Below are 22,625 nucleotides of genomic sequence, written 5' to 3'. Positions count from 1 at the left end.
GTTCTAGGAATCTTAAATCTTTCCAGGATTCAAATTAGATGAATCTTAGACTTCTCTCCCATGTTTTGTATATCTCTTATGCTCTCCTTTAAAAAATGTATTCATTTTTCAAAACAATTTCGTGTTTCTGCCAACTTAACTTTTCAGATCACTACTTTGGCTTCTTGATAATACTTATACCTCTAGGATCATGTGGAATGATTAATACTTATTTTTTTTTTTCCTAAAAAGTCTTTTTCAAACATTTGAAGGCAGTCCTCCATGGAGATAGCACTAGATGAGGAATCAGAAGGACTCAAGAGCTGTAACTCAACATCTATTACTGGTGAGTATTAGAAATACTAAACACACACACACACACACACACACACACACACACATTTTAAAGGATGGAAATATGTGGCTTTAAAAGCTAAGCAAATTGCTCAAGGTTACCATTAGCTATCAAGTAGTGGACCTGGCTATGAATCCAGCTTTTCTGATGCCCAAACTCAACCACTTTATCCATTACATTATAGAGCACAGGCCCTATGACATAATTGAGTTCAAATTAAACTTGTGGTCAAATTGACTTCAGTTTCCTTTGCATCAATTTTGAATAAGTTGTATTTTTTCACTTGTGTGATTCTGTCTTATGATTTAATAACAAACTTACTTACCTATCTATCAGTCTATCATCTATTTGTTATTTACCATCTATTATTTTTTACTTAAAGACACAACTATATTTTCCCTATTAAATCCAAAACTGAGAGCTTAATCATACTTTCAGTATGTCAAAGTGATTATTGGCTTCTATCACTCGACATTTCCCTTTGAACTTCGAGTTACCCACAAATTTGACAATTTTCAAGGTTCAAAAGTTTGACAGTTTTCAAGGCTTAAAACAGACACTGATAAACTTATTAATGGAATAATTCCCAGGCAGGGCATATGGCAGATCAAGGGCAACTTCAACCAGTTATGAACATGTCCATCTGTACTATTGTCCAAATCATAGCCACATATTTTAAAATTGATTAGATCCCAACAGACAACCTCATTTCCTAGTGAATAAAGTGGATGGTTTGCCACGGCATGACCTTAGTGAACCCAGGCTGGTTTCGTGTGATCAGAACATTCTTTTCTAAGTGGTTCACAAACCATGGTTAGCAATTTATTCTAGATTTTTGCCAAGGATTGACATCAAGAATTTGCTTTGACCAGACCATATTTCCCAGAATCCAGGCTTTTTTTTTTTTTTTTTTTTTTGCATTTCACAATCAGAAACTATTTTTCCGTCTTCTGGCACCTCTTTGTTCTTCATGTTTTTCCCCCCAAAGATTGCCAACAGTGGTTGCATAATTACCTCTCTCTGAGTCTTTCATATTTCGGGTTATGATCTGTCTCGGGTAGAAGGTATGATCTCATTTGAAGAGCGAACAGAGAAGTGCACCTAGAGTCAGGGCCCTAAATTCTTGTCTCGATGCATCATTTGCTGGTTGTGTGACCTGCGGTAAATTGCTTACTCTGTGTAACCTCTGTTTCCTCATCTGTAAATGGGAATAAAACTTCAAAGTGGTTTGAAAGGACTGAATGAGTTAACAGCCGTGAAGGTGTCTGGAGTATCATAAGGGTCAAAGATCCAAATTTTCCTTAATGACTTCTCTATCTTGGATCTCAACTTAATTCTTTACATTTGAAAATACCCTTTGGAAGACATTCTTTTGGATAGAGAAGACAAAGTAAAACAAGAACTCTTTGGGAATGCCAAACAGCGTAGAGCCCTGGACCAGAGAACCACCAGATGCTACTTCTTGTGGGGATTGCTCATTGAACTTGCTATGCACTCTTGAGAAAGCCATATGATTACTCTGGGTTCTATTGTCGTCTGTAGGATGATGAGAAAGGGCTGAATGACTCCTCAATTCTGGTTCTTAGTGCAGAGTTCTCTTTTTTACAAATCTAATTTTGCCTTTTGACATGTCCTTGAACTATAGAGCCTTCTTCTTGTAGAGCGTTTTGTCCTTTGAGCCTGTTTTTGATTCACTTTGTGAATAAATCTCAGAAGTTACAAAATCCTGGGTAGACCCCTTTCTCTGCCCCCACACAAAAGCTTCTGAGCGGAACCCCTGACACCAGTGTGTTGACATCGACTATTAGCCCAAATGAGCCTAAATTAGGATGACAAACCTGCTGTCCCCCACTTTATTTTTCACTGCCTTAGACATCCCAGAATGTGATTCTATCACTAGCCTAATGATTGAGAATTGATGGCATAATAATACTATGTCAACATATAGAGATGTCATGGAAATTATGGAAATAATTATGTAGCACTTTCCAAACTGAAGTATTTTTTGATAAATGAGAATGGACTTTAGATGTAAAATACAGCAATTACTCTTTGCCCTAGACCGATGAAAGAAGCCTTCAGATCTACACAGGAAGTAGCTATTCATCAATTGTGAGTAAGTTGGGGAAAAAAAACCACATTCCTGTCTCTAAAATAGTTGTAACAATTTTGTTTTTATTGTTCTTATTTTTTACTCTGGGGAAATTTGCCTAAGTCTGCAGAGATTATTATTATTATCATTTCTTTAAATTTTTTATTCTTTTTAAAAAATATATGATGGTAGAGTGTATTTTGGCATATTATACACATGTGGAGTATAAATTATTTTAATTATGATCTTATTCTCATGGCTGTCATGATGTGGAGTTACCCTGGTCATGTATCCAATTACAAGGATAGGAAAGTTATGTCCACTTAATTCTACTGTCTTTTCTATTCCCACCCTCTCCCTTATCATCATTCCCTTTTGTCTAATCCAATGAACTTCTATATGTGGGTGGGTTAGCATCCACATATCAGAGAGAACACTTGGCTTTTGGTTTTTTGAAACTGGCTTATTTCACTTAGCATGATATTCCCAGTTCCAGCTATTTATTGGCAAATGCCACAATTTCATTCTTTTTTATGGGGAAATAATATTCCATTGTGTATATATACCACATTTTCTTTATCCATTCATCTGTTGAAGGGCACCTAGATTGTTCCATGGCTTGGCTATTGTGAATTGAGCTGGTATAAACATTGATGTAGCTGTATCACTGTAGGATGCTGATTTTAAGTCCTTTGGGTATAGACCAAGGAGTGGGATAATTGGGTCAAATAGTGGTTCCATTTCAAGTTCTCTAAGGAATTTCCATAATGCTTTCCATAGTGGTTGCACCAATTTGCAGTCCCATTAGCAATGTATGAATGTACCTCTTACCCCACATAATAAAATAATATAAAATACAATAATACAAAAAATGATAATACAAATTATTACTATTTTTACTCTAGGAATAATTGCTCCTCTTTTCAGAGCAGATTTTAATAGATAAATTTATTCATTTGTTCATTCATTTACATTATTTATACTGTCGTAGTCCATTTTGTGTTGCTATAACAGAATAAATGACAGGGGTTAATAAATAAGGAAAAGAGATATATTGGGATCATGATTCTGGTGGCTGGAAAGCCCAGATAGCATGGTGTTGGCATCTGGTAGGGGCCTCCTGGATGTATTACAACATGGTGGAAAAATGGAGGGGGAAGTGGGTGTGTGTAAAAGAGGGCCAAGCACATGTAATGGCCTTGCTTTAGAACAATATGCTCTTGTGATAACTAATCCAGGACCTGTGAGGCATGACTCACTTTGGAGTGAGAGGCATTAGGAAGGTAGTCATGACCCAATCACTTCCCATTAGGCCCCGACTCTTAAAGATCCCAACACCTTTCAATACCAATACACTGTAGAATTGAACCTCGATGAGTTTGGATGGAGACAAAGTGCATTCAAACAACAGCACGTACATAAACCCATTAAAGAAGTATTTCAAACACTTATATGACATGTCAGTGTGGAATCAGAGAAGAACCAAGGGCGGGGACCCCTGCATTTAGAGAGGTCTTCATTCATTAGGGGAGATCTCTAGAAAAGGGAATATAAAGGGTAATTGGAAAGTGGGTTCCGGTTGGTTGTGGTAGTGCCTCTGAACCTAGCAGGAGGATCTTGAGTTTGAGACCAACCTCAGTAACTTTATGAGACCTTGTCTCAAAATTAAAACAAAACAAAACAAAACAACAAAACTAAAAAGGGCTGGAGAAGCAGCTCAGCGGAAGAACACTTTGCTAATATGTGCAAAGCCCTGAGTTCCATCTCCATGATCACCCCTCTTCCCCCCGATGCCCTGTCAAAGAAAGTGGGTTCTGGATTCTGGACTTTTCAGGATCCTTTCTCAGGTGCTTTGCTTTGTCAACACCTCTCTCTGCGTCTTTAACTTCTTGGCTTTATCCTCCAAATTCTCTTTGCCTTGCGCCTTAACAGTAAAGCATCAAATCTCCCCCAACTCATCGTCTCTCCAGCACCACCTCCCTTTCCATCATCTGCACAGGCTGCCTCCACTTCACCTCATTCACTCTTCATCAACTCTGGTTCAATCTTCCACCTACCCAAACTCCTATTGAAAAGCTCACTAATGGTTTCCATCTTCCTAAATCCAATGGGAACTCTGAAATGCTTACCTTACTTGACCTCTCCACAGCATTTGAACCAATTTCTGCTCCCTTCTGATGTACTCTTTTTTCCTTTGAAAATACACTGACTGTTTCCTTTCTTCTGAGGCCAGCTCTTTATATTTCCTCTCGATGGCTCCTCTTTCCCCGTGAAGCCTCTAAATGCAAATCTTCCTCATGGTTCATTTTTTGCCTCTTCTGTACTTTCTTCCTCTTTTTTTCTCTCCCCTACTTTCCTCTCTTCTCCTTTCCTCTTTCCCTTATCTTTTCTGAAGTGACCTCTCCTTTCCCATGATTTGAATTCTACCTGTTTATCAAAGGGTCTCATATTTTTATCAGAGCTCTTTTCTGAACCCTAGAACTGCCCACTTGATAGACATCCTAGAAGTTCTTCTAGACATTTCAAACTTAGCATCTCAGAATCTCAGCTCTGATCTCCCTCTGCAAACCTGGTGGTTATCAGTGAATTGTGTCTCATGTGCCTGGGTGTTCAAGGATATCCCTGGCCTCCTTTTGGATTCTAGTGTCACAGATATTATAGACATCTCAAACTCAACGTGTCTAGACCAGTTCTACTGGTTTCATCTCTTCCACCATCATTCTTCTTTTCCAGAATCTCTGAAACAAATAAATTTAACACACATACATACATCCTTGTGGAAGGAAGAAAGAAAAAAATAAATCTGTATCCATCTGGTTGTGTCTCAGCACCACTACTGTCCTAATAAAGCCAGAATCTGGTGGCCGGTTTTGACTCCTCCCTTTCCTTTATTCCTTAAATTAAATATATTTTTTTTCCCAAGAAAAAGTCCCTTCCACCTTTAGCCATGATAAAACAACAGGGAATAAATTCATTCATTTTCATTGTGTAAGCTGAAAAGCTAGGCAAAAATTTGAAATTGTTTTCAGAGGGTTGGAGAGCTGATTGTTGGAAGCAGATGCTGCAGGTAGTGATCCCTAGGAGAAGGGAAGCAAGATGTGATCTCCCATGCTCGTCCAGAGCTCATAAACATCTTACCCATTTGCATGGCCATCAATGGTGTGCCTCCTTCCACTGGCACAAGAACTCCAGGAAAGGCAGGAAGGCCCCCAGCCCAGTGTCTAGCCCTTTATCAGCATCCGATAATTTTCTGCATGGGATAAATAAATCAATGACTCTTTGATGGATTCTGTTCCCCTACTAGCCACACCCTATCTTTTCTACCTTTATACTTCATCTTAAATCTATCCGTATCTCTCCATGTCTATTGCTGTTACCCTGGTCCCCAACACAAATGCTTCCTATACACATGCTCTAAGTTCCTAGGTGGGCCTGTTACTTCTTCTCTTGCCTTTTCCAATTAATTAATTGGTTCTTTAAAAGGTCAATTTCTTCCTGATATTGTGTAGTAAAAGGTATCAGTGATTGCTACACTTTGGGAATTCCAGCTCCCTTCAAGGGGATAGCCAGCTACTCTCTGACTACTCAACCTTTGATTTACCTGGCTGCCCCTGGAGTCCATTGGACATGATTCGAAAACCATCAGGCTAGGTGACTGCTGGTGTTTTTTCAGCTGCCTTGATGAGGTGATCGTACTTATTTGCCACCATCTAGGTTACCTATTGAAATGTGTTTTGATAAAAATCACCTGTAAGTTTGATCATTCTAAGCAAAAGTGATAACTGTCCATAGAACAAGAGTTTCTTTCATGGACAATGGGAAAACGAGGCTTGGGTTGTAAGAATTCATTACAATCCCTCTGGCCCACCCAGGGTTTCAAGGAAGAGGAATACTGTTCTTAGCTTTTCAAGCCTAGCAATCATGGAGGGCAAATTCCTCCGTCTACCAGAGCTTTCTAGAAATACCACATGACAATGTACAAACACCTTGGCTTTGACTCTGTGTTGAAAGGCAATGCTTGGCTTTGCTTTTGGCTTCTAGGGTAGACTTACTCACCCCAGACACAGTGTCTTGTTCAAATCCGTGTCCTTGTATTTCTCAGGCCAGTTTTATCTTCTTCTGTAATTTAACACATCGTCCTCTCAGTTTATGAATCAGCCTCTTGTGGGTTTAATGAGTATAAATCAATTTACCAACCACTGAATCACACAGAGTAAACAGATAGATAAGATGCATTTGTGGGTCTATAAATTTCAAGAACCAGATTAGAACACAAACATCTCACTAGGCATAGGTACTGTTGGATGAAGAAATCATGTCACCACAGAATAGGGTCAAATACAGTGATAAACAGCATGGCCTCCAAAAGTACAGAGAAGGCATCAGATCCAGCCTGTAGCGTTTGAGATGGAATGCAGAGAAGGAAAAGGAAGCCGTTATGATAATATAACAATGTAATTGCTATGACCCATTTCATATGAGCAGAGTGACAAAGTCACATTCCATGTTTTTGAAATACCTTCACTACTCCCCACATGCCTAGACAAGTGGGAAATCCAGTCTTTCTCTCCTAATCCCTTTCTCTTACATGACCAGTAACTATGGGGTCTTATGTGCATCCCTCTCCTTTTGCTGGGCCTTGGACTCAGGTGCCCTCTTGGGGCTAGAGGAACCCTCGTGCAGAGTTTCAAGAACACTTACTTCATCGTTGCTGGTCTTGCTGTGCCTGGGTCTCTATTTTGCATCCCTGCAGTAGGCACACGGGTTCTCTGAAGGATGAAGGAGTTTGGCTCCTGTTGACTTGTCCTTCCTCGGCCTTGAACATGCTCCCTCTGGCCCCCAGCACACACCCCGACTCCCATCCAGACTAGCCTGCTCCCAGCACTACGACATTTACCATTCACTCTCCACTGCCGATTCCCTGGGTGCTAGTGATCTTAGAGGAGTGGGCTTGGTTCAGCTCCGGCAGCCACTGCTGTGTAGACCTAGAGTGGCATCTACCCTGAGGTCATTGACGTGCTCCCTTCCGGAACCAAGACCCTGCCCAGAAGACACATCCTTCCACTTGTAGGGCTGCAGGAAGTAGAGTGCTGGAACAGTTTAATACATTTTGTCCCTAATTTCACCCTCAGACATTCAAAAACACTGGGAACTAGTCTCATAACACTCCACTTACACACTCAAAATCTGTTTCAGTAATTTGAAAAGTGAAGCTTTTGTGATCCTGTTTGTTTGTTCACTAATCTGCCTCGGCTAGGAGCAGAAGTGCTGCCTTCAGGTGCTCGACCCCCACTCTCTGGTTACCTGTGGAGAAAGGATAGTGTGTACAGGTGAGTTTGCAGGGAGTGCAAGAGAGTGAGTTTGTGTGTGCACGTGTGAGTGCAACAGTGAATGTACATCTTCTTGCAAAAACCCAGGCAGGGAGGGGCTGCTGGAGAAATGCATGCAGGCCCAGTGTGCTGAGTGGAGGGGGTGGGGGAGAGGGCAAGAAGGGGCATGCAGAAGTGCCATCCACAGATATGAAACTCAGGAAGGGAAACCCTTGGAAAGAGAGGAGAGTCCGCATGGTGTGGTAGAGAGAAGGCATTTTCTGGAGCCAGAAACATCTCTTTTTACTTAATCTGCATGGCCTCAGTGTCTCCACATGTGAAAATCAGAAGATGATGGTAGTCATAACAATCAGAGACCCCCCAAAAGTTGACATACATGGAGCATCAGAAAATGCTATAAAAATGTTAACTGTTATCACAATCACTTTCTTTTCCATGTGTGCAAAGATAGAATAATATTTTGATATTTTTAATACCTCTATTTATTTTTATGTGGTGCTGAAGATTGAACCCAGTGCCTTGCACATGCTAGGTGGGTGCTTTACTGCTGATCCCCAGCCCCAGCCCCAATATTTTGATTTTTTGAGACATTTTTATTTTACCTAGTTAGGTGACTTGAATCATATTTATTTTTTTTTATTTTTTATTTTTTTATTATTAGTAGTTGTTCAAAACATTACAAAGCTCTTGACATATCATATTTCATACATTTGATTCAAGTGGGTTATGAACTCCCATTTTTACCCCCTATACAGATTGCAGAATCACATCGGTTTCAATCCACGTTTTAACATACTGCCATACTAGTGTCTGTTGTATTCTGCTGCCCTTCCTATCCCTTTCCTATCCCCCCTCCCCTTCCCTCCCCTCCTCTCCCTTCTTTTCTCTCTACCCCATCTACTGTAATTCATTTCTCTCTCTTGTTTTTTTTCCCTTTCCCCTCACTTCCTCTTATATGTAATTTTGTGTTACAATGAGGGTCTCCTTCCATTCCCATGCAATTTCCCTTCTCTCTCCCTTTCCCTCCCACCTCTCGCCCCTGTTTAGGCTTGAATCATATTTAAAGAACATATTTAAGGAACTATAAATGGTTAATGTTTGGGGGAGCTTGGGAGTTCTCGCTGAGTGCCATTGAGCTAACTTTTGGGTCCCGGTGAGTGATGAGGGTGAGGTGAGAGGGTATAAGAGACCAGGATTTGGGGAGAGGGGAAGGGAGACCCAATATGAAGCCCAGAGAGCAAGGAGGGAGGTGTTGAGGGAGGGACAAAAGACAGCTTCAGGGAGATGAATTCTGAGTGGAGAGAGATATTTAAAAAATTCTATTCCTTTGCTATATGATATGCCACATGACATCTTTCCTGTAGATTCTCAAGAAATCATCAAGGACAACTCCATTATTCTGTATGGCCTGAGGCATGACTGAGCTTTGTTTTGTTTTTCAAAACAGACCCAGATATATTTTAGGTACCTGTGTAAAGAACTTTGAGACCCTAAATAAATTCTGTCCACCAATTCCTTCGACTTTCATGATTATTTCTCTCCTTAACTACTGTGTTACCTTAGCACGATTTCCTCCATTTTTCCACCTTTTAAAAAATAGAGAGGGTTTCTGCTTCATTTTTATTTCCCACAGGTTTACCTGTCCTGTGGGTAAATTTCCTCTTTACTTTGCATGTTTTCTTGAAGATTCTCCTGTGGGAGACTTCCTGGCCCTCTGATAGTCACACCTGGCTCATAGCTTCTTCTATGTTTGGGGTAACCCTTCCTTCACAGCTCATGAGTAGGTGCTGTCTAACTCTGATGCCTTTTGTTCAATCAGCCCCAAGGAGAACATTCTAGACATTTATGACTGCTTGTTTTAATATCACTAATCAACCCATACTTCTAAATGTATGTTGATTAGTGATATTAAAAGTTTGAGGCAAAGTTTCCCTCAAATCACTATTTAGTCTTTCTTTTTGTTTCTCTTTCATCTCCCATCAAATCTTTCATGTCATGGTCCAAGGGGGTCCCACGGACTTCTGGGCTCCTAGTCCTGTGTTGGAAGATCCGTAGCAGGCTTTACTTGACTTTCTTCCTGCTGCCCAATTCTGGTTTATGCCTGCCCTATGCAGTCTGTACATCTCCTTTTTCCTCTGGTCCATCTTTATATTAAAAAAAGGCAAAAAAAGACACTTTTCCTCTTTTAGGTGGATTTTGTTTGTTTGCTTTTAACTGTTAGGGAATATGTGGATCTTTTTCTTTTTAAAGTGTCAAAAATTTTTTTTCCTAGTGAATATTTTCCTTGGGCTTCTAATAATGTTTAAGCTTTCTCAATTAATTTCTCTGTATGTGATTCCTTGGAGTGTTTCTGTTGTTGTTTCCAGTTTACCGCTGTGGGTTCAGTTACAGTTCCCTTTCAAAGTTGAGTAACTGCATAATGGATTTTTTGAGTTTTCTGCCAGAATGTGGAACTAGGTTGTGTTGAAACCACTATTACATTGCGGTTCCTATGAAAATGCTTTCTGTATAAATTCTTCCCTGACACTTAAAGCCAAGACCACAATATTCCCTTTGTTTGTGAATTTTAAAGAGCAGTCGCTTGGTTGATGTCCACCCTGGGCCTCCTGCCTTATCAGGCAGTGTTTCATGACTCGTAGGATAAAACAAGCTACACAATTTTTATTTTTACCTTGCCTGATCTTGTGGTTTCTTCACTTTCATTTAACGTTTTCAGTTTCATTCACTGACTTTTTGACTCACTATTGCTACACATTCATGATTTTACTGTGAAATTTCCATGGAAATAAATTCTACTGTACTTTTCTTTTTCTTTTTTCCTGCACGAGTTGTCCAAGGTTGCCATCGATCCTGCTCCTCTTTTCTGCTCACCTTTCCCCATTCTCTCCCTTGTAAGCCTGAAGCTCTTGATCCCTGGTTGCCCTCACTTTCAGCCCAAGAGACTAATCTAGTTCCTGTGTTTCTAAGCATAGAAAGTGCTATGTATGCTGGCTTCCCTTTCCCCAAGTTCTGTCTTGTTGGTTGTCTAATTAAGTGGTTGCCTTTTCCTCCTCTCCCTCTTTCCTCTTCACTGTCAAGATAAAGTTCATGTCCATTCACACTGATCAGACTTAACCCAATGTCATCCTAAGGATAACTTTCTTAGTTATATAATTGTCAGGGACTGTACTAAACAAGTCGATCTCACTTTCCAGTAGGTTGGTATGGTGGCTCCCTCACCACCGGGGAACCAGGCTCCTGTATGCTTGCTTCACCAGCCTTGCTATGAAGCTTTTATTTTGTGGTCTGAGATGGTTTCTCCAGCTCAGCAATCACACATATATTTCAGTGAGTAACAAAGGGAAAAGACAGGGATACAGGACATGCTCCCTAAAATTGCTCATACCATTTCCTCTTATAATCCATTGGCCAAAATGGTGTCGCAAGGTTGCACCCCAGCTGCAGAGAAGCTAACATTCTGACAGTTCTGTGACTGAGCAAGAAGGGAAGATGAGATATTGGAGATCAATCAGAAATCTCTGATACAAACCTTGATTCCAAATAACCCTCCAACTTCCTCCTTCTGTAATTCTATGTATGTATCCAAATTTGGAGAACGGTTGAATTCTACAGTCTTGCCTTTGGGAACACAATGGCTAAGGTCCTGAACATGATTTTTCTAATGAAGAACTTACCCACCGGCTTCCCATCAGCTCTGACCCACCTCCACAACCTTTTAAAGGGTTATGACACCTGTGTCCCCACACCGAAGCTTGCGCTCTTCTAGTAAACTGGAAGCTCAAGAATCTGAGAAAAGATGGGACTTTTTACACCATCAAAGGCTAACAACTCTCTGCCAAATGTTTTATTTGACTTTATTTCATGCTAATCTTACATTTCTAATTTTTGGATCTCCGGTTTGCTTCAAAATACTAAAACTAAAAAAAAAAAAAAAATTACAACTTTCTCCTACCCCCTCTGCTCCTGGGTGGGGATGGTTTTACTCTTTCTTTCCCCCTCCTGTCTGCTCCTGGCAGATCTTCATGTTTACATTCATTTTACATATAGACATTCTCTCTTCCTGAAATTTGCATGTTTTGCTTTTCACCGGGTTTAAAAAAAAAACATCTTTCCTGATGTCTACCTTACTCCGATTGAGTGTCTATTTTTCTTTGGATTTTGGCATCGGCTGGTTCTTTTTTTATTTGCTACAGAAGTAACCATTAAACAGGAACAGAAAATGTCAGGTAAAAGGTTCACATGATACTTACAAGATCAATTAGTTGTCTTACACTGGCCATGCTTGTTCAAGAAATCATTTTGATCTTGAGATCTGATTGCCTCTCCTAGTAAAATATGTTTTGATTACATGTAGCACTGTTCTGCTATTCTGTTAAAGATTAAAACATGACCTGGCAACTATATAATATTTTGATGTGTATGCTCAATCCCCCCAACCTTGTAAATTTCAAAGTTATATGAAACTGAAGCCAACAAGAATATGAACCTTAATTTTAACCATGTGTCTTAGAATTAGAAATTGAAAAAGAACTGTTTCGTGTAGGACTCAGTAATAAATGCTACAAAATTAAATCTGAGAAAGTGCATCATATACTTCATAATTTCCTCATCTTTGGTGCCACCATCATTGACCTGGTCCCCAGGGTTTTCATTCACTCCTTCCTGTTTTTCCCTCCATGTGTCCAGTCATTCACAAACATCTTTCCTTCTTCTGAGGAGTATCTTGGATTTGTCCCTGGGTCTCACTTTCAGCTGTCACTTCTCAGAGCCAAGTCCCCATCAAGTCCCATATAAATTACTGCAAAAGCCTCTTTACTGGACTCCTCACTTTCAATTTATCCTTCTGACTGCTGCCAGATTCATCATTGCTTTCACCATCCCTCTCCTCTGATTAAGACCCTGCAATATGGCCTTATTTCTGATGACTCCAAATCTGGACTCCTTACCCTGAGCAAGAGCTTGGGATGTGCCCCCAAAGTTCATGTGTCAGAAACTTGATCCCCAATGAGAGAATGTTGGGAGGTGACTCCTAGTGGGAAGTTTCAAGGTCACGGGGCATGGCTATCATGAATGGACCAATGCCATTGTTATGGAGCTGATGCACCCCTCCCCCCTCGCTCCCTGGCTCTCTCCCTTCCTCTTAGCCCTTCCACCCTGGGATGAAGCAGTAAGAAGGCCCTAGCCAGATGCCAGGCCCTCCATTGCAGACTTCCCAACCTCCAGATCCATGAGCCAATAAATTTCAGTTCATTATAAATTCCCAGACTGTGGGATTCTGTTACAGTAGCATAAAATGGAAGGAGACAGCCCAGTAACAATGAACTTTGTTTTTTAACTTTATCTCACAGAGGACCCCAACACACATGCGTACTCTAGTCAGTTAGCTTTTGTGCTGCTCTGCTATCTCTCTCTCTCTCTCTCTCTCTCTCTCTCTCTCTCTCTCTCTCTCTCTCTCTCTCCTTTTTTTGGTGGTGCTGGGCATTGAACCCAGGGCCTTTTGAATGCTAAGCAAGCACTATACCAACTGAGCTATATCCCCTGCCTCCTCTGCTCTCTTCTTTTACCATAGATTTCCACCATCATGTCTTACCATGTACTAGGCCCTCCCTGGAGAACCATCTGTCCCCTCCTGCAATCTACATGATGCCTTGTGTTCAACATCCTGAGACTTCTTGCTTTCGACCCATTCTTTTATGTAATATTTCTGATTTCAGTCTGCATTTACCCAGTTACTTCAAATGAACTGGAGATGACTTTGTGTTTGTTATGTAACTACTTGTATACATCCTCTCTTCCATTATTTTATCTGCTTTTGTTCCTTAATGTGTCTGCTTGGATGTCATTTGTTACTTAATTTCTCCTGAACAGATCAATGAAGAGAAAAATCATAAAAGATTTCATACATTTATTTCATTATTTTGCTTGAATTCCCCATACTTGTTCCTGGAGTGGGATCAGAGTTTAGCTCTTCTTGTTTTATTCATAGAATGCTACATTATTCTCAAATGCTTTGTTTCTTGTCTTGATGGCCTTGTAATTTCCACTAACTACTTGAGTCAAGAATGATGAGATGCAGATCACAGGCTAAGTTCAAGGTGAATGGGATTAAACTGGGAGAGAATAGGAGAAAGCAAAAATTACCTTATGGGGATCTTTGGCCAACCTTCATTGAATTTAATTCACCACAATTTGAAAATATTCAAATCGACTCCTTTAGGACCAGGGTACAGCTGTCTATTTGAATTTGTTCCAGCCCTGGCTGAACTATGAATAATTAATTCATGTAGGCTATTTCCCACGATCGTGGACAAGATCATGTATATCCAAACAAAAATAAGTCTAAGAAGAGCTAAAACTATCAGTAAAACCTTAAAAACGATGGCTATCAAAATTCATTTGTCTTAGCAAAAAAACTAGGTCTTAAAATTCAGAGACACAAAGGAGATCTTGAGTATGGTGAGTTTGGCTTGATGTCATAGGCAGAGCTGGGGTCCAAATATAGTGCTCCTGCAGATGCATACATGGAGGCACGGCTGAGGGCATGGGGACCGTTCATGTGCTCTGTAGGCCTGGAAGCTTTTGGTCTTCCCTATCTGTTGAGGTTGGCTCATCAGTTTCTGTGCACCCTACTACCTGGAAGGTAATGACCACACTTGTTCAGAGGGCAGATGACTGAAAGTCAATGGTGATCTCTGCAGATCATAAAATGGTGTAGCAGAGAGTGAGTAGATGTCCTCCAGTTTCCATTCCTCCTCCTGGGTAGCCCCAGATTCCTCCTTAGTTGAGTTGGAGCCATAACACTAGCTCTGGACAGTGGAATGTGGTAAAAGTGATGTCGGCCAATTCTAGGCCTGGCTCCCCAAATCTCTGTGGAGATCCTGAATAGACAAAGGAAGAAACTGATTTGAAGTAGTGCATGACACAGTATGACACAGTCACAGGAAGAAACATGGGACCTGAAATTGTTAGGGGAATATTGCTCCCATAATTCCTTCATTGATAAGTGAAATGAATGCAAAATTTATTTTTGTTGGTTTAAGCCTCTGAACTTCTATTGTGGACTGTTACCATTAATTAGCATGAATAACAATATCTTTTATTCTTCCCAAGGTTTATAACAGTTTTACTAAAAAAAAATTCCTTGTTCATAAAAAATGTTAAAGCTACCAAATTTCATACACTTTAATAAAGGGTTGATGAATAACCACCCATCTTCAAATAAAGAAAACAATGCCAACATTTATATAGTGTATTTGGATAGTGGCTTAAACTAGGACAAAGCTGCATAAATCTGGGATTAAGTGAAAAGATGATTTTTTAGGTGAATTGAAGGGAGGAGTAGGGGGACAGAAGAACAAAGGACAATGTTGTATTGATTAGTTAAAAATTTTGATTTGTATCTACTATGTGACAGTTGCTTTTCTAGACTCTGGAGATACAGCAGTGATAGAACAGATCCTTGTTTTCTGAGATCTTCCACTCTAGTGGAGAGATCAGAGCTTTGAAGTTAGGAGGGTAAGGGGGTAAAGAAGGATGTGCGTGCTAGTTTTAGACAACATAATCAGGGGAAGTCCTCTGTGATGGAGTGATGGTTGAACAAGGAAGTGAAGAAGGCTGAGTCCAGTCTGAGGGCATTCCTGCAAGAGGAAACAGCAGGGCAGAGGCCAGGGTGGGTGGACACACGTGCACGTGGCGTGGGGTGTTGGAGGAAGAGGAGTAGGCATCATGGTAGGAACCAGAGAGGAAGTGGGAGGATACGAGGTCAGGGAGGGGTGGGTGGGTGGGCAAAGTTCAGACTAAGATCAGGATTTGGATTTCATTTTGAGATGGGATACCCATTGAACAGGTGTGAGTGCGTGTATGCATGTGTGTGTGCGTGTGTGTGTGTGTACGTGCTTGTAGAGTGTGCTAGGCAAGGGTTCTGCTGCTAAGCTGCACCCCCAGCTCCTGGAGAGTTTTGAACAGAGAAGTTGTAGCAGAAAGACCAGATAGAAAGGCAATTGTCTTGGCAAGATAGGATGGTTTTGTTTTAACCACCGATTGAACATCTCTCATCAAAGGGGACAGAGGATGAAATATGGGAAGAGAAACCCAAGTTCTGTTGAGGACAGTTGAAGGTAAAATGCCAACCAGACATATAATTAGAAATACGGAGTAGATAGTTGGGTATTTGGGTCTGGAACTCAGGGCAGGTATCAGAATATAAATCCTAGAGATAGAAATTTGGAGTTGTCAGTCTAGACATAGTTGACGTTTAGACCAGGTGGGATTGTCCAAACTGCAGACAGAGAGGAGATGGAGATGAGGTTGGCCCTAGGGCTCTCCTTGTTTTACAAGAAGCATAGAGTAGAAGGAGATTGAGAAGGAGTGATGGGGAGGTAGGAAGAATGTCAGAAGAGTTCAATGCTACAGAAGCCAAGGTGACAAAGTGTCTTTAAAATTAGAATTCAGCTGTGTCAAATACTGCCAAGAATCAAGAAAGGTAAGGACAGGATCATTGGATTTGACATAAGAAATCACTGGTGACTTTGGTGAGACAGTTTTCAATGGTGTGGGGCAGATGGAAACCAGGTAGGAGTGAGGGTGAAGAGGTGAAAGAAAAAGCCACAAAAAAACTCCTGTGACAAGTTTTTGCAGGAAGGAACAGGAAGCAATGTGGCAGTGATCAGAGGGACGTGCAATTTCTCTGCATCCCACCTCCTGTTCCTCAGATCACTGGATCTCTCCAAGATGTCAGGAAAGCATCCCTCTACATTGTCTTACCAACTTGTATAGAAACAATGACATTGTATTGTTTCCTCTCTTTATTTACATTTTAAAAAGAGGAACTTGGAAAAAAAATTTTAAAAAAGGAGAAACTTTGTCTTTCATGCAGTAAATAAGCCTGATATATGTTGGGTACCTACAATGAATGAATCTTCAGCTAAGACTAGCTCTGGAGTGTGAGTGTGTGTGTGTGTGTGTGTGTGTGTGTGTGTGTGTGTGTGTGTGTGAGAGAGAGAGAGAGAGAGAGAGAGAGAGAGAGAGAGAGGGGGGGGGGCCTTGTCTTCAGATCCAGTGGGCTGGAAATCTTCCTGACAATCTGTTAGACATCAGGGATTTTTATCTCCAGATGGGTGCCCCATTTTTCTTCTTGATAACCTCTTACTAATGAAGAGCCTGGGATGGAGTTCCATTTACAAATGGTGAATCATTAGAAACAGATTTGTAGGCAGGGAAGCATCCTCCAGCAGCAGAGCCTCACTTCTGAGGCATGCAGGCAGTTCGCTGCACAACTGGGCCTGAGAGCAGATCTATGGGGGGGTGGGGGGTGTCAACTCATTACATGTGTCCACTCCCACAGCCTGGCTCTCACAAGTCTTCATCGGAAAGCCCGAGGGCAAAAGGACAAGCTCTGCATTTAAAGAGCACCTCCCCAGTCCCTGACCTCCCCTCTCTTTTCTACCTCCTTTCTTAACAGGAGACTGAAGTTGTGGGGCTGTGCCTGCTCCTCCAGCTCTCTTGCCCATCTCTAAGCTTCCTTCCTGCTTGTCCACAGAGCTTGCTGCCCTTTATTCTCGATCCCAGTCTGGGAGTGCATCTACTATGCTCTGAGGTGGGTATTTTTCGGTCGCCACGTCTTCCTAACAACGGGGGAAGGCAGATGGGCCAGGGACTTCCAACAGGAAAGAGGCTTGGGATCGGCCCATATTCTAGGATTTATTGCCAGATTCTTATCTTCCGAGTTCAAGCCCATCTTTTTGGACTGGTTTTTCCATTCGTCCCGGTCTCTACCTCTTCTATACTCTTCACATGACTCTTCACACTGCCCTTCATCCGTGTCCACCGGTTACCATTGCTAATAACACCATACCACCGGGTAAGTGACGAAGAAAGACATTATTTTGACTCATGGCTTGGGAAGTCTGAGGTTGAGGGTCCACATCTGGTGATGGCTTTCTTGCTGGCAGAGTCCCAGGGCATCACACAGGAAACATCATGTGGGTGTCTCCTCTGGTCTCTGTCCTTCTTCTCATGAAGCCACCAGTATTCAATCCTGGGGCTCTGCTCTTAGGGCCTTCCTATCCTAATCGCGTCTCATGGGTGCTACCTCTAAATCCATAGTTGCATTAAGCTCCCATCCTCTTAATACCTCAAAATGAGGATGAAATTCCAGCATGAGGTTCAAATCATAGATCACCCTGTCACCAGAAAAGTGGCTCCAAGGCTTCAGTTACTCACGCACCTCTTTTCTCCTCCTCCTCCTCCTTCTTTTGACATATCGATGTATCATTACTACTATGTTTTTTTCTCTAAGTACACTTGCCTGTTTACTTAAATATTTATTTAAGTAGGGAATTTTGTTGCCATACAAATAGAAATTTGGGTGGAATAAAAAAATCAAGACAAAAATAAAATATTAATCCAACTAAAAAAAAAATCCCAAACCAAGTTTGTAATATCAAATTCCTGTGGTATACTTGTTTACCAGCACAACTAAGCTTTCTTTCTTTTTATTAGAAAAGGTAATCATAAAATATTGCTGCTATTAAAGATGTCCTAGTATCTAACCAAGACTTTTTCTTTGATACATTCTGAAGGAATCAAAGGACAGTGCCTTTTGCACAGCATGAATGTTCTAGAAGCCACTGAATTACAAACTTTACAATAGCTGAAATGGTACATTTCAAGGTATGTGAATTTTACTTAATAAAAAAAAGTAAAATTGATTTTTTTGATTCAGTGTTATTTAATACCATATTGTAGGACTGTTTAAAGTCTTTTATACCTTATTTTGGCAAACCTCACACCAGCAAAAGTGCAGTGCTTATAAGGCTGATGCATGTGGTATGGTCTCAGAGGGGCCCATGGTCCATGGCTATAGTTTACATGTTGTTTGTCTCCTGAGGATTCATGTGCTGGAGGCTTGGTTTCTGCTGAGAGCCACAGCCGAGTCTGTATGGCTCCTGGGCATTTTGCCAACAGTATTGATTGACAGGGGAGGCATTATCCGCCTCTGCCGCTACTTTTGCGTTCTGGCGCTATTTTTGGACTTCTTGCGCTATTTTGAGTTCTCACGGGGATTCCCCTGGCGCGTTCCCATTGGTTGGCGAAGTACAGGAGGAGGGATTTCCCGGGGTGCTATTTCCGGCTGGGGGTTCCTGCAAGAGCCTCTGTGGCTTTTCGGGAGGATTCCCCAGGAGCGTGTGTGAGGTTTTTTCCTGCAGTTAAAAAATAAAGTTTGTTCCTGCTTCAGTGGCTCGTGATTTGTGCCCAGCCAGACTGCGGCAGGTTTCCAGTGTGGTGAAGTAAGAGGTGGTAGGAACTTTAAGAGGTGAGGCCTACATATTGTTAAATTGTGAGTGTATGAATATGTAACAGTGAATCTCACCATTATGCACAAATATAAGGTACCAATAAAAAAATCTGGGAAAAAAAGAGGTGAGGCTTAGCAGAAGGTCCTTAGATCATTGGGGGCATGCCATAGGAAAGGACTGTTGTTGAGAGCCACAGCCAAAGGGGCCCCAGCAAACTTCCAGCTGCCAGCTGATGATTGGCTCACAGCGGCCCCAGCAACATCTAGCTGATTGGCTCCTCTGCAGTAATGTTCATTGGGCTGTTTCCCTGCCCTTTCAGACCACGGAGCTGCTCAATTGGGGGACTTCTTTGGCTCCGCCCACGTGACCCAGCCAATAGGCCTCAAGAGCAGGAGGATTGTGGGAGGTTGAGAGGCTGGTGTGGGGGTGAGAGGCTTGTGGAAGCCAGTGGTGGCAGTTGGGCTCTGAGGTTTTTTTCCTGAGGAGCTGTTTTGTTTGGTGTTTGTAGTTCTAAAAATAAAATTAGTTTCTTTTGACAAGTGGCTCCTGAATTGTGCCCAGCCAGACTGCGGCAGACTGTGGGATAGGGGCCTCTCTGGCTTCCTATCTGGCCATGATCCCCACATTTGTACCACCCCCATGGGGCCCTCACCAGAACCAGTGTTATGTTTGGACTTTCAGCCTATAAAACTGTGAGCTAAATAAACCTCTTTTCTTTATAATAATGTTAGTTTGCCTCAAGCATTTTGTTATAAGGATGAAATAGACTACACTTCCTCAGAAGTCTAAAGAAGTTTTAAACCAAGGGGAATCCTTCCATCAAATTTCCTGAATAACGTAAAATAGGCCACATTGAGCATAATATTCCTCTAAAGTCCATCTTTTCTACTTCCAAAGCTTATTCTATGTTTGGACGTGCATACTTTGCTTTTCAGAATCAAATTTCTTTATCTATAAAAAAGAGACGATAGTCCCTATTATGTGATGTTGTGAGAATTACATAAGAAAGTCATGTAATAGCCTAGCGAAAGTTCTTGTATGGAGTAAATGCTAGTTCTCTTTTCCTGAATCCCTAATATGCTTCACTTGGTAGAAGACTATTAGGGAGGCAAATCCATATGGATGCTTCATGAATGTTTTGATGCTGGAAACCAGTCAATTTTTCTAGAAATCCTTATAACCTAGAAATGGAGTAATATGTAGATTCTGAAAAATTGTCAGTATATAGTCAGTGCTGAGAGAGAGAAAACATGCAGGGAGAGGAGAGAGAGAGAGAGAGGAAGAAATAAACTCTTCTGAGTTCCATTTTCAGAATTATGGAAGGTTGGGATGCAACTCATTGTTTGAATTAAGAAACATAAAGGATTTATTTGCATCCCTTTGGGTTTTTATTGAACTCTCCTCTGGTACAGTTCCATACGCTGGTGTTTGGCCAACCTGGTTTAATTAATTAATCTTCAAGTAAAACCAAAGCGTATTTAGAACATTTATGGGATTTCCTTATGAAACATCATCACTTCTGGTTCACTTGCATTTTGCTGTTTTTGGTCATCATTATTTGTGTTGTTGTATTTGGCAGCCATCCTGGAAATACAATTTACTTTATGCTAAAACCACGTCTTAGGAAAAACTGTGACTCCATTGTGGAGTGAAATATGGCCTCCACTCCCTTGCATTGTGTTCTCAGTTTTGGAGATACATCAAACTAGAAATGATGTATTCTTTCAAACTTTAGTGCTTAAGTGTGGGAGGTAGGAAACTCTCAGATACTTGCAAACACATTTTTAAAAAGGATTTCAGAACCAGCCCTCTCTAAGCAGAGGAATAGGAATGGATTCTCCATGACAAAGAGAAAGTCTCTTTGTATATGTGTGTGTGTGTGTGTGTGTGTGTGTGCGTGTCTGTGTGTGTGTGTGTGTTTAAACAATGTGATAGGAAACATGGAATGTTCTATTGGAATCTGAAAAGATGAGCAAGGTATAACTGTGTGTCTGAGGCAGTTTGGCTCATGGGGTAACTGAAGCCCTATAAAGAGGCTTTTAAGAAGCTTCCCAGTTCATTAAGCATTCACTAACAAGGAGGGACTTTAACATGGTGCATCCTGAGGTAGATCTTTTCCTGCTTCTAGTCCAGAAGAATAAGACTCTTTAGAGAATCAAATGAAAGAGAGTTGAGGCTTCCCCTGGGAGGCTTTTCAGCTGTCTTTAAGGGGGGAAAATTACCCAGGGAGCGTCATGGGCCAATCTTTCACTCCGATTCTTTGAGCACAGCAATTCACCTACATTTTGAAATAGAACTATTTAGACATCTGCATCTGGTAAGATGTGGAGGTAGACATACTGAGAACTAATTTAAGCATCTTCCTTCTCTCGCCACGACTGATCAGTATCTCAAGTTTGGTCTGTGTGCATGAGTCATTCTGTAGGTTTGCCACCAGTGACCTAAACTGAGTCCAAATTTGGGTAGTTGAGGCTCATCAAATAAGGCACAACTCTGGAGGATGATTCTCAGGAATAATGTCAACTATAAAAAGCCATAAAGATTTTTTTTTAAGCAACGAATTCTACGATGATCTCTTTTAGGGTTTCCTGACCTCTGATGGTACCGACCGCTCTGATCCGTAACCACTGGTGAGTGTTGTGAAATTCTCGTGTTCTATAAACAAAGCAACGCTCCTGCCAGGCTTGGGGGTCACCTTGTTGATAGGTCTGAAACAGTAGCTCAGTGTGAGTCCTGGGTCATGGCCTCCTTCCTCCCAGGGTGCAAGATCACATTTTGTTAGACAAACACTGCTCACTTTCCTTAAATGCAAAAAGTCTGTGTGCGGTTAAAGAGACTTAAGTCTCCTGGTGGCTTACTAAAGTGAAACAAAGCGCTCCCAGTGATTGGTAAGGCAGGTGGTTGCTTCCTCCTCCTTTATTTGGGCAGCTCAGGTAAACACCTGAAGTGCCATTGTTCCTTCAAGATTGTTCCTTTGAGAAAAGACAGACCCTTCCTACAAACCAGTGCTCAGGTCCTAATCTCTGCTCTTCAGAGCCAGAGACTCAGCTCTGAGGTTCCCCACATCCGGGTAATCCCCTCATACCAACAAGTTTGGGTCAGTCCTTTATCCTCTCAAGCAGGTACCTTTGAGCCGAGGCTGAGTGGGTCTTTGGACCACTCTTTCTTTTTTGTCCTTCTGTGGCTTCTGGTCACTTTCTTTTCATCCTCAGGCATTTTTTCATACTTAGCTTCTTTTGCTTCTCCTTTAAAAAAGACTCTTTGGAAAAGGCTCTGATGAACACATTCGCACCGAGGTGTAAATGGTTGATAAAAGCTGCAGTTCTTCTCTCAGGAGTATTTGCTATGCAATAAGGATATAAATTTTCAGGTAGAATTTCAGATCAGCCAGTTAGGTAGGGGAGGGACTGGGGGTGAAGAGTCATCCCGCGGCCTCCATGGATCTGCTCTGGAGGACAGCCTCCTCTAAGGTGCAGCTGGTCATGGGAGGCCCAGCAGGCTGCTGCTGTGGGAGGGGCTGGTCCCAACCCTGCAGCTCTGGCCTTGCTCCATGACCAGAGCTGGAAATCCTG

General features: G+C 41.5%; 2 long non-coding RNA genes across 2 annotated transcripts; one reads left to right on the top strand and one right to left on the bottom strand.

The window, feature by feature from the left end:
* Positions 1-1,704: 1,704 nt before the first annotated feature.
* On the bottom strand, positions 1,705-7,422 carry LOC144369843 (uncharacterized). Its single transcript, XR_013429647.1, has 3 exons — positions 7,128-7,422; positions 6,483-6,545; positions 1,705-5,676 (listed from the first exon to the last, which is right to left on the bottom strand). It is a non-coding gene; the product is annotated as an uncharacterized LOC144369843 (long non-coding RNA).
* A 145-nt stretch (positions 7,423-7,567) lies between these two features.
* On the top strand, positions 7,568-18,428 carry LOC144370125 (uncharacterized). The gene is made up of 3 exons (XR_013430066.1): positions 7,568-7,756; positions 17,217-17,351; positions 18,337-18,428. It is a non-coding gene; the product is annotated as an uncharacterized LOC144370125 (long non-coding RNA).
* Positions 18,429-22,625: the final 4,197 nt, after the last annotated feature.

Source organism: Ictidomys tridecemlineatus, chromosome 13 (assembly GCF_052094955.1).
Source record: "Ictidomys tridecemlineatus isolate mIctTri1 chromosome 13, mIctTri1.hap1, whole genome shotgun sequence".
NCBI lineage: Eukaryota > Metazoa > Chordata > Mammalia > Rodentia > Sciuridae > Ictidomys > Ictidomys tridecemlineatus.
This window is presented reverse-complemented; position numbering and strand designations above follow the sequence as displayed.